The sequence below is a fragment of the Mus musculus genome, chromosome 3 (assembly GCF_000001635.26).
Source record: "Mus musculus strain C57BL/6J chromosome 3, GRCm38.p6 C57BL/6J".
Classification (NCBI taxonomy): Eukaryota; Metazoa; Chordata; class Mammalia; order Rodentia; family Muridae; genus Mus; species Mus musculus.
This window is the reverse complement of record NC_000069.6, coordinates 87,411,107-87,421,424: the sequence shown is the minus strand read 5'-3', so window position 1 is coordinate 87,421,424 and position 10,318 is coordinate 87,411,107. Positions and strand designations below refer to the sequence as shown.

Below are 10,318 nucleotides of genomic sequence, written 5' to 3'. Positions count from 1 at the left end.
TCTACTCTGAAGCCCGACGGGTAGTGTTATGGGGTACTCACCAGAGAAAACTATTCAGACACTAGTTTAAACCAATAGAAAGTTTTATTAGCTATTCGGAGACTACATTGGGTGTTTGGGATCCCAGTATAGCCCCAATCCTTTTGCATGTGAGCTTTTAAGCACAAAATTATAACCCTGGGTAACATACTTCAGTCAATGAGAACAGTTAGCCAGAAACAGAACTACAGAAGCCAGAAAGCAAGGTTAGTACAGTTAGAGACTTTCCTAGATCTATAGTCTTCGATGGAGTAGGTTTTTGTTTTTGTTTAGATAGGTAGTGCTGTCTTTATGCTGACTTTTATGGTACTTCCAGCCCATAGTCCGTTGTGCTAAGATCTGGGAGCCTATTAAGGTCTAGAGGCCAGTTACATTCCTCACTGGTCTTAGTGAATGAGTCAAATTATGGACACACTGCTAATTGGCCATATAATTTAAAGAATTATTTATTTATTTTATGTATTTAAGTATAGTAGCTGTCTCCAGACACACCAGAAGAGGGCATCTGATCATTTTACAGATGGTTGTGCGCCACCATGTGGTTGCTGGGAATTGAACTCAAGACCCCTGGAAGAATAGTCAGTGTTCCTAACCTCTGAGCCATCTCTCCAGCCCTGGCAAGACTTCTTAAAATTACTCCTAACTGATTAGCATAAAAACAACAGATTCTTCCTGAAGCCATACATAGTCTTCCTTTTCTCACAAGAAGTAAGTCTAAGCTTTTCTGATTTTGTAGGAAAATTTCTGCAGGGGAATCTAACTGTTGTTTATTCATGAAACTTTTAGTACCAAACGCTTAAAGTGGGCATCAGTGAGTAAAGGCCAGGATGGAATATGGGTTGCTGGTACACATTTCATGTATCATCTCCCCTATAACTGTCTTTCTCAGTTCCTAGGTCCAGGCCTGAGGGTGATGTGGGTTGATCCATGATCCTATACTATTACTGAAAACACCAGACTCAGGAAGAGGTAGAGGTGGAAGGACTGGAGTAAAGGGTTTGGGGCCTATTAAAGTCCCAATTTTAATGGGTATATGATTTGGAGACTGTCCACTTGGCATCAAGAGAGCTTTCACTATCTTGACCTGGGTATGGTGGATCCAGGGTCTGTAGATGGGGAAAGCCTTGTTGGTTCCAGTGCCCCTTTGGCTACCTACTTGACCTGGATGGTATCACTGGTCTGGAACAAGGGGAAATTGGTGGTAGACTTGGGATTTAGCTGGATCTCTTAGTTCAAGGAACAGCCTTTATAGAGGTCTGGAGGATCTGTAGTGACTTTAGAGAGAGATGGTGAGAGTTTTGCCAAGTGCTGGTCTCTGAGCTGGGGAAGCAGTATGTATGTTCTTCCAAACATAATCTCATGAGAGGAAATCCATCCTTGTATAGAACACAGAGAGCCTGAAACAAAGCAAAGGAAGCCACCACTGCAGCTCCCACATATCTGGTTTTATATTTCATCTAGTGACATCCATGGATGAGCACCTACAGGGCATCAGCAGACAAGAGGGTATCAGGACTGATGGCAGTGGGTTTCTCAACAGGACTGGATGGTGGTCTATGAGTAGGGCCTGGTACTGGGTGTCACGGGCATTAGACAGCCAATATTCTGGTATTCCTCAGAGGAGAGCCTCAGTGGTGAAGTACTATAAGATCCTGACCCAGAGTTAATGTATGTATGTATGTATGTATGTATGTATGTATGTATGTATGTATGTATTAGCCTAGCAGTAGCCACCACAGCTCTTAAAAAGATGAGCCATCTTACATTTATGGGGTTCAAACAATAGGTAGTTTCCATGGCTCCAATGTTTGCATTAGAACCCCTTTCTAATTTTTGTTTCATGGACAAACAGATGAAAAGGCTTTGTTTGACACACTGGAAGTTCCATGGCTGGAGTTGAATTCAGAGCTGTTTTTAAAGCCTCCAATGCCTTTTGTTCAGTCTCAGTCCCAATTAAGGCACTTCCTTGTGCTGGTGTTTATAGGCCTTGCTCTTTCTGTAAACTCTGGTATCCAGCGTCAGTGGGCATCACCTAGCTGACCTAGGAACTCTCAAATCTGTCTCTTAGTCATTGGAATGGGGATCTGAAGAATGACAGGCTGCCTCCCCTCAGCTGGTATCCAAGATAGGAATCCTCTGATGTACAAAGTTGGGCCTTCTTAGTCAACATTCTGTAGATCAAGGTCTGTAACTCTGGTAGCAATCCTTTCATACTTTATTTTAGTTTTAAAGGCTAGGAGGAGATCATCTACATATTGTAAGAGTATGGTCCTGGGAAACTTCTGGCAGAAGGGCAGGAGATTAACACTTAGTGTTTCATAAAACAGGATTGGAGAATTTTTTAAATCCTTGGGCAACCTGGCAGGTAAGTTGCCCATTGTAAACTCCCTCTTTGTCTGCCCATTTACAAACAAAGATGGGTTGATTCACCTCTGCCAATGGGAGGCTGAAGAAAGCATCTTTAAGATCCAAGATGGTGTATACCTGTTTACCTGCAAGAATCAGATTCATGGGGATCAGAAGTCTCAGGTTTCTTCACATCCAGAAGTGTATTCCAGGGTAACTGGCAGGTCACTAGGTTACCTGTCTTAGTCAATGTTTTATTGCTGAGAAGAGACACCATGACCACAATAACTAAAGAAAATATTTATTTGGGGCTTGCTTACAGTTTCAGAATTTAGTCCATTTTCATCATGGGGGTGGGGGGAGCATGGTGGCATGCAGGTAGAAGTGGTACTGGAGAAGAAGCCAAGAGTCCTACATCCAGATCCATGGCACCAGGAAGAGAAAGCCCTGGGTGTGTGCATTCTGCTTGGATGGCAGCGGTCCCTGGATGAGAGGCCTGGACTCTCCCTGCTTCTACACAGGGATAGGGACAACCCTGGGAACATGAGCAGAAGCCAAGTGGTGAAACAAGCACCTACTCCAGGAGTGGGGACAGGCAGGGTTTGGGGGCTTTCTCTGATTATAGTTTCACTAGTAAGTTTCACTAGTAAATTTCTCTGATTATAGTTTCACTAGTAAGCATTAAGATGTTGTATGGAAAGGAACGTCCTGTTAGGAAACAGTTATGGTGTATGTGAGTGGGTCATGCATAGTGAACTGCTTTGACAGTTTTACCTCCATTAGACTTTATACCTGGCAGAACCAAAGTATTCAGGTCTCTAACAAGAACACAGAGGTCTTAAGCTGGGGGGGGGGGTCCTCATTCCAGAGAAAGCCAACAGGGAAACGGAACCAACAGAAACACATAGAAAGACACATAGAGAGACACATGGTAAAGAAACCAGGGGTGGCTACTTTTGTGGTGTTGTGACCCAAATATCTGACAAAATTAACTTACAGGAGAAAAGAGATGTTTTGTCTCAGTTTCAGAGAGCTAAGCCTTCACTCGACTACTTGGGTGCAAGACCACAGAGACAGGAATAGGTGGAAGAGTAATTATCTTGTGAGAGTCAGAAAACATACTGAGGAAGCCATAGAAAGGGGCCAGGGCAAGATATAACTCCCAGGGATAGGTGACCAACTGCTAACAGAAAGACACCAAACCTCCAGCAATCTTAAAAGCTTGAATTCATAAACCGATGACATCCTTTGTTATACCAGAACTCCCATGATCTAAACTTCTCTAGATCATCTAGATCTAGACCATCACAGACATGGCCAGAGGTGTGCTTTGTTAATTTCCTAGCTGTTTATTAACCCAATGAACAATCAAGACTAGCTAGCATACTGTCTTTTTGTAGCATACTGGGATAATACTTTTAAGAATGTTAGGTCAATGCTCTTGTTCTACCAGGAATGCAGCTCAGCACATGGAAGTTTAGTTAGAAGGTATTAGAAACATCCATATCTTCTTGGCTGCTCTGTTCTGACTCAACGACAGAGCAGCCAGCAAAAATCCTACATGTGTGTGTGTGCATCCTTGAGCAACCTACAGTTCAGTTAAACTTGTTCTTGGCTGTTAGAATACCCTTTCCCCCACTTTTGTGTAAAAAAAAAAAGGCCTAAGAATGCCATGGTTAAACAAAATGTGTGAAATCTGTAGCAAGCTTTAAGTTGAGAGTCATGAAGCAAAGCTGCACACTCTCTTCAGATAACTATCTGTATATGTATGTTAATATGTATAAGCTATTTTTTATTTTTTTCTTTTTGAGAAAATTCTTGGCTAGAATTGAATCATGACAGTCACTGAATACTTGAACACAGCGTATCAGAGACCTGAGTTTTTCATTATGTACTGGAAGTTTCTGCTCCATTAACCATAAAGCCCCGTGTTTTCTAGAATATCACTACTGTTACATGAATGTGGGGTACACAAGAGCCTGCCCCAGAATGACCCGAAAGCAACAGTGAATAGAATAAACAGTGACCGTATCACATTCTGATGCTTTTTGCATCCCTTTCCCAAATAAGTATGGCTAGGTGGAAGCTTCCTCCATCACCAGCTGGAAGAGGAAGGAAAGAAAGATTCTGGGTTAGATATGGCAGCATCTTCTGAAGTTGGCCATGCAGTGCTGAGGACTGTAAAGTGTGGACAGTTCCACTTTGCCTGGGTGGCATGGCCAGGCTGCAGAGCTACCTGAGTTCAGGAACAGGGGCTAGTGAGTGCAGTCACATGGATAGAAAAGAAGATGGGAGATTAAGGGAACGTTCTATTGGTGGATTTCTCTGAATAAACCCAGTCAGTGGATGGAAACACTTGTGTCTTCGATGAATACTTGCCCATGGCTTTCCTGGGAGAAGGATCTCAGGGTTTGGAGGAACATGGCAACCTGCCTGATGCTTTTTCCCTCTTGTCACTGCAAGAAAATTGCTCCAAGGGATTGGAAAAACAGTGGGTTGGTGGAAGGCTATATCTGGGCTCATTTATATAATCACTTGCTCCCAAGGTCTCTCTAGCATTACTAAGTTCCCTCATCTGACAGATGGGATAAAGCTGTCATTCATACTGTGCGGGATGCCTTCTGGGTAGTTTCCATATGGATCGTTCACACTGGGTCCCATACCACACAGGAAGGGCAATGTTTCTCACTGATAGAGACCATTCTCCAAGTACATATTAAGTATACACTATATGCCATTATAGTTCCAGGCATTTGAAATGTCTTAGTAAACCAAAGACCAAGGTTGAAATTTTTCTTGAGACACAATAAGCATTATAAGCAAGCACATTTTCATGTGTTTGAAAGGCAGCAGGGATGCAGAGAAAGGACTAAAATAATGTCTGATGATATCCTGCCTTCTGTGATTTCTTTGCTTTTCGCTTCAGTTTTTTTTTAAATTAAAGATTTGGTTTTTAGTGTGTGTGTGTTGCTTGGATATATATGTTAGTGCACCACTTATATGCTTGCTGTTTGATAAGGGCAGAAGAGGACATTGGCTCTTCTGGAAGTGACGTTACAGACAGTTCTAACAGGCCACATGGGCACTGGGAACTGAACTCAAGTCTGCTGCAAGAGCAGCCAGTGCTCTAACCACTGGGACATCTTTCCTGAAGTAGAAACTTCTAGTTCTTTGGAAAGTTAGATCAAATGATGTTTTCCTGGGGCACACAGGTGAAGGGATGTCTTACTATAAAGCAAACAAGTGAAAGACTGTTTTCCTGAAGCAGACACAGGTGAAAGGATGCTTGGCTATAGCAGACACGTGAAAGAACTCATCTTGACGAAGGAGTATAAATATGACCCCACAGACAATGGGAGATGAGCACTGAGCTTTGTTTTGCTCCACCTTGCTATTCTTCACTAAAGACATTAATGTATTGGTTCCATAGCATGGTTGGGCTCAGCTTGTGGTAACACAGTCATTGAGAGAAGACACTCGGCCAAGAACTGCTCTTGAGGTCCCAGTGGCAGCTTGCCTCAGGCCAGTTGGGGAGCCTTGTGGGTCCTTCAGGATTGAACTATGGTTGCCGGTTGGTGCCTGGTGTCTGCTTGCTGAAAGGACTGGACTGTAGCTGCTGGTTTGTGCCTGGTGTCTGCCTGCCTAGAGGACTGGTCTGCAGCTGCTAAGTCATATTTGCTATGGGCCTGAACTAGTGCCAGAGAAGATCAAGATCACTCCTGAAGAACCACTGATGAGCAGGTCCACTTCCCCCACATCCTAATAACTTTCCTCTACCACTCCCTCTGCTGAGTGGTGGGCTAGAGGAGAGATTGAACCCTTATTAAAAGTAGATTGCAAAAAAATGTATGCCTACTCTTTCCAGCCTAGGGTTTGCTCTCCTAAAACCCAACCAAACCCAACTGAACCCTGCCCTGTTGTCTCCTTCCCGTGCTCTCCAGCCCATCCCCTCACTTCCTCCCTCTCTCCTTCCTTTCTCCATGTGTTCGTTGAAGAGATGGAGTCATTTGTTCCATAGTATTTCTGCAGTTTGCTGCCTGCACGCCTATGAGCAGGAAATAGTATTTAGAGACCATCTCTAGGCATGGGGTGCTTGTTCATGGCTGACTTTTGGTAATTATTCCTAGGCCTTTTCAGAGGACAAGCCTAGGAAAACATTTATTGTACTTAATTTTTAATTTTTATTAAGTTTATTTATTCACTTTATCTCAATATTAGCCCCACCTTGTCTGTTTCCACCCGGTACCCCCTCACACAGACCCTCCCCCATTCCACCCTCACCTTCTCCGTTGAGAGTGGGGAGCCCCTCCTAGGTACCAACTCCCTCCGGCACACCGGAATGATGCAGGAATAGGTGCATCCTCTGAGGTCATACAAAGCAGTCCCTTTAGGGGAGTGGGGTCCACAGGCAGGCAGGCAGGCAGGCAATGGATTCGGGGCGGGGCTTGTTGGGGAACCAGCATGAAGATCATGTTGCTCATCTTCTACATATGGGCAGCGGCCTAGGTCCAACCAATGCCCACCCTTTGGTTGGTGATTCAATCTCTAGGAGCCCCTGAGGGTCTAGGTGAGTTGACTCTGTTGGTCTTCCTGTGGAGTACCTGTCCTCTTTGGGTTCCTCAATTTTTTCCTCAACTCTTCCGTGAGACACCTGAGCTCCATCTAAAGTTTGGCTGTGAGTCTTTCTCTGCATTTGTTCCATTGGCTGCTGGGTGGAGCCTCTCAGAAGACAGTTATGCTAGGCTCCTGTCGGCAAGCATAACCGAGTATCATTAATACTGTCGGGGATTGGTTCTTGCCCATAGGGTGGGTCTTGATTTAGGGCAGTCATTGGCTGGCCATTCCCTCAGTCTCTGCTCCATCTTTGTCCATGCACATCTTTTAGGCAGGACACATTTTGAGCCAAAGGTTTTGTGGGCAGGCTGCTGTCCTTCTCCCTCCACTGGGAGTTCTGCCTGGCCATAGGACATGGCCACTTCAGGATTCCATATCCTCAACTGCTAGGAGTCTCAGCTAGCATCGTCCCCACAAGCCACCTGGGACTTCCCCCATCCCAGATCTCTGGCATGTCCTAGAGATTGCCTCCCCCCCCCCCTGCCCCACCTTGCCAATTTCCCTTCTCTCTCCCCTAATCCTCACCTCCTGCCCAGCCCCCCCCCCTCAGTTCCCTCCCTCCATCCATGTCAGATACCTATTTTATTTCCCTTTCTGGGAAAGATTCAGAAAACATCTATTTTTAAAGATTTAAAACTACTTACCATGAGTTTATATTGGTTTTTACAATGCAAAGTTAGATTTGAAGAATAACTTTTAATTTTGTTTTAGTCTCCTCTCTTCATTATTAAACCCTTTTCCCCCTCAAATGACATTTGCTATATTTACGTTTTGCTTTCGGGAGCTCAGGCTACAGCCTGCATCTCTAGCTGGTAATTTGGGGAAGTGCTACATATTTTTAAGAGATTTTGTTGTTGGGCAGGAGAGACAGCTTGGCAGTTAAGAGCATGGATTGCTCTTGCAAAGGACCCACATTTGGTTCCAAGTAACCCCTACTGGGAGGCTCTCCACCACCTGTAACTTTAGTTCCAAGGGAGCTGTTACTCTTTCTGGGGTCACTCACAAGTGGGCACCCCACCCCCACATAATTAAAAATAAAAAAAATACAAATCCTAAAACAAAAACAAAATAAAACTTTCTCTGAGAACCATTTGAGGTGGGTTCTTTTATCTGTAATGGAATTGTCATGGTGTAAACTGTACAAACAGGTGTGTGGGGACAATTCAATGTCTGTGCAGCCACCCACAATTACACCAGATGGTGTAGACGGCTCTCCAGGGAAAGAATAACAAATATTACACAGAGATAACCCAACTGTGATGGGTATACTTGGTAGTCAACTTGACTATATGTGGGACTAACTAAAAATGCAAGTCACTGGGCACAAGTGTGTGTGTGTGTGTGTGTGTGTGTGTGTGTGTGTGTGTGTGTTTAGTTAATTAGATCATTTGAGGTAGAAAAGACTAACTTATAATCCAGTTCACTTAAGGTCAGAAGACCAACTTTAATCTCTTCATGCATTCTTGTGGCCCACCCTGTCGTCCCCACAGACACTGAAGAAGAGGGGCATAGGTCTGGGTGGTCCCACCCTGTCGTCCCCACAGACACTGAAGAAGAGGGGCATAGGTCTGGGTGGTCCCACCCTGTCGTCCCCACAGACACTGAAGAAGAGGGGCATAGGTCTGGGTGGTCCCACCCTGTCGTCCCCACAGACACTGAAGAAGAGGGGCATAGGTCTGGGTGGTCCCACCCTGTCGTCCCCACAGACACTGAAGAAGAGGGGCATAGGTCTGGGTGGTCCCACCCTGTCGTCCCCACAGACACTGAAGAAGAGGGGCATAGGTCTGGGTGGTCCTGAGCTGGAGGCAGATGAAAGGCCAGAGGGGCCAGAGGGTTGGGGAGAAAAGCTGCCGAGGACTCCGGAAGGTGACAGAGGCCTGGCCTTGCTCCTGCCTCTGGGTTTATGCAAGAGGTCTCCCCTGTTCCCTCTTCAAATCCCTCTGACCCCAAACACACTTCTGTCCAATACAGAATTTGAGGCTGAAACTCATATAGTAGTCATAAAGAGCCAGGAGGGAGAGCCACCTGTGTGGAAACTGGTCTTGTCCTGGGTGCCTAGGGAATCAGTCCCTGAGGAGGAATGGGTTTTATGATCCGGGCTTTGAAGAATACGTAAGAGTTCACCAAACAAGTCTTCCTGCCACCATTTCTCAGATGATCTGTCGCCCCATGCTCCATAGAGAGGCCTTTGCCCTGAACCAGGCTATGGGCCAGCAATGAAGCCTATCCAACACCCCCAAGCCTTGGGTACAGACCTGAGTGGAGAGTGACCCTCTCTCTCTCTCATTCTCCTACCTCTCTGTCTGCAGAGTGGCCCCTGTGATGTCCCACTCAGAGCTGCCATACCAGGTCCCACCTGCTCCTTGGCTGCAGGCTAGGAAAACCCTGTTCACCCAGAGCTGCCTGCCCCCTTTCACCCCACCCTCACTCACCCAGTGAGCACTAGTCAGGGTGAGAGGATCTTGGGCTCTGGTCTCTCTCTTGGTGACTTGGCCACCCCTCTCTCCTTGGTTCCCTCTCCCAGGCCTGAAGCACCCCATCCACCCAAGCCACTTGGCCAGCAAGACACTCCTACCTCTGTACCTGGCAGCTGGTAGGTGAAGGCTAGAACTGCTTGCTGGCCTGATGCTTGAGGGAAGCTGTGCACCTTTGTGAGAAGGGAGGGAGGATGAAGAGGAAATGGAAGGGGAGGGAGGGAGGAAAAAAGAGGAATAGGGGGAAAGCAAGGGAGGGGAAGAAGAAAAAGGAAAAGAAGAGGCAGGTTGTCACACTCTGACCCCACTTTTCCCTTCATGCTGTGCCCCCACCCCCAGCAGAGGAACCTGCGCAGCTGGATGCAGAGAATAGGCACAGGCACTCTGATACCTGTTCTGGGTATCTTAGCTTCCAGCAGCAGAGGCTCCGTAGTGCGCTCGCCCCATCGAACTTGCCTGCTCCTTGGGGTCCCTCACCCCAATTCTGACAAGAGCCCTGTTCAGTTAGCCTCGGTCAGCAGATGGCAGCTCTGGAGCTGCATCTCTGCACCTCCTGCAGCCCAGGTCCTGGTCCTGGTCCCTGCCCTCCCAAGGTGAGTTGGGCGCCCCCTGGCGGCCGCGAGGGAGACTCACCTGGACTGAGCTGTGGGCGAGGCTATGAGACTTAGAGGGGACCCTAGTTAGTACCCCATGGCCAGCAAGCTTTTTTTGCGTTGTGGGTCTCTTTCTCCCACTTCTTGCCTCCCCTCCACTTTGTCTCCTGCAGCATCAGGAGCCTGTGTGTGTGGAGGAATCGCCCAGTTTAGTGGCCTCCCCTCTGATACCGCTCCCCCCCCCCGCCCCGT

General features: G+C 46.6%; 1 long non-coding RNA gene across 1 annotated transcript; it reads right to left on the bottom strand.

Moving 5' to 3' along the window:
* Nucleotides 1-6,637: 6,637 nt before the first annotated feature.
* On the bottom strand, nt 6,638-10,015 carry Gm40084. Its single transcript, XR_867411.1, has 3 exons — nt 9,865-10,015; nt 9,575-9,646; nt 6,638-7,131 (listed from the first exon to the last, which is right to left on the bottom strand). It is a non-coding gene; the product is annotated as a predicted gene, 40084 (long non-coding RNA).
* Between the last annotated feature and the right edge of the window lie 303 nt (nt 10,016-10,318).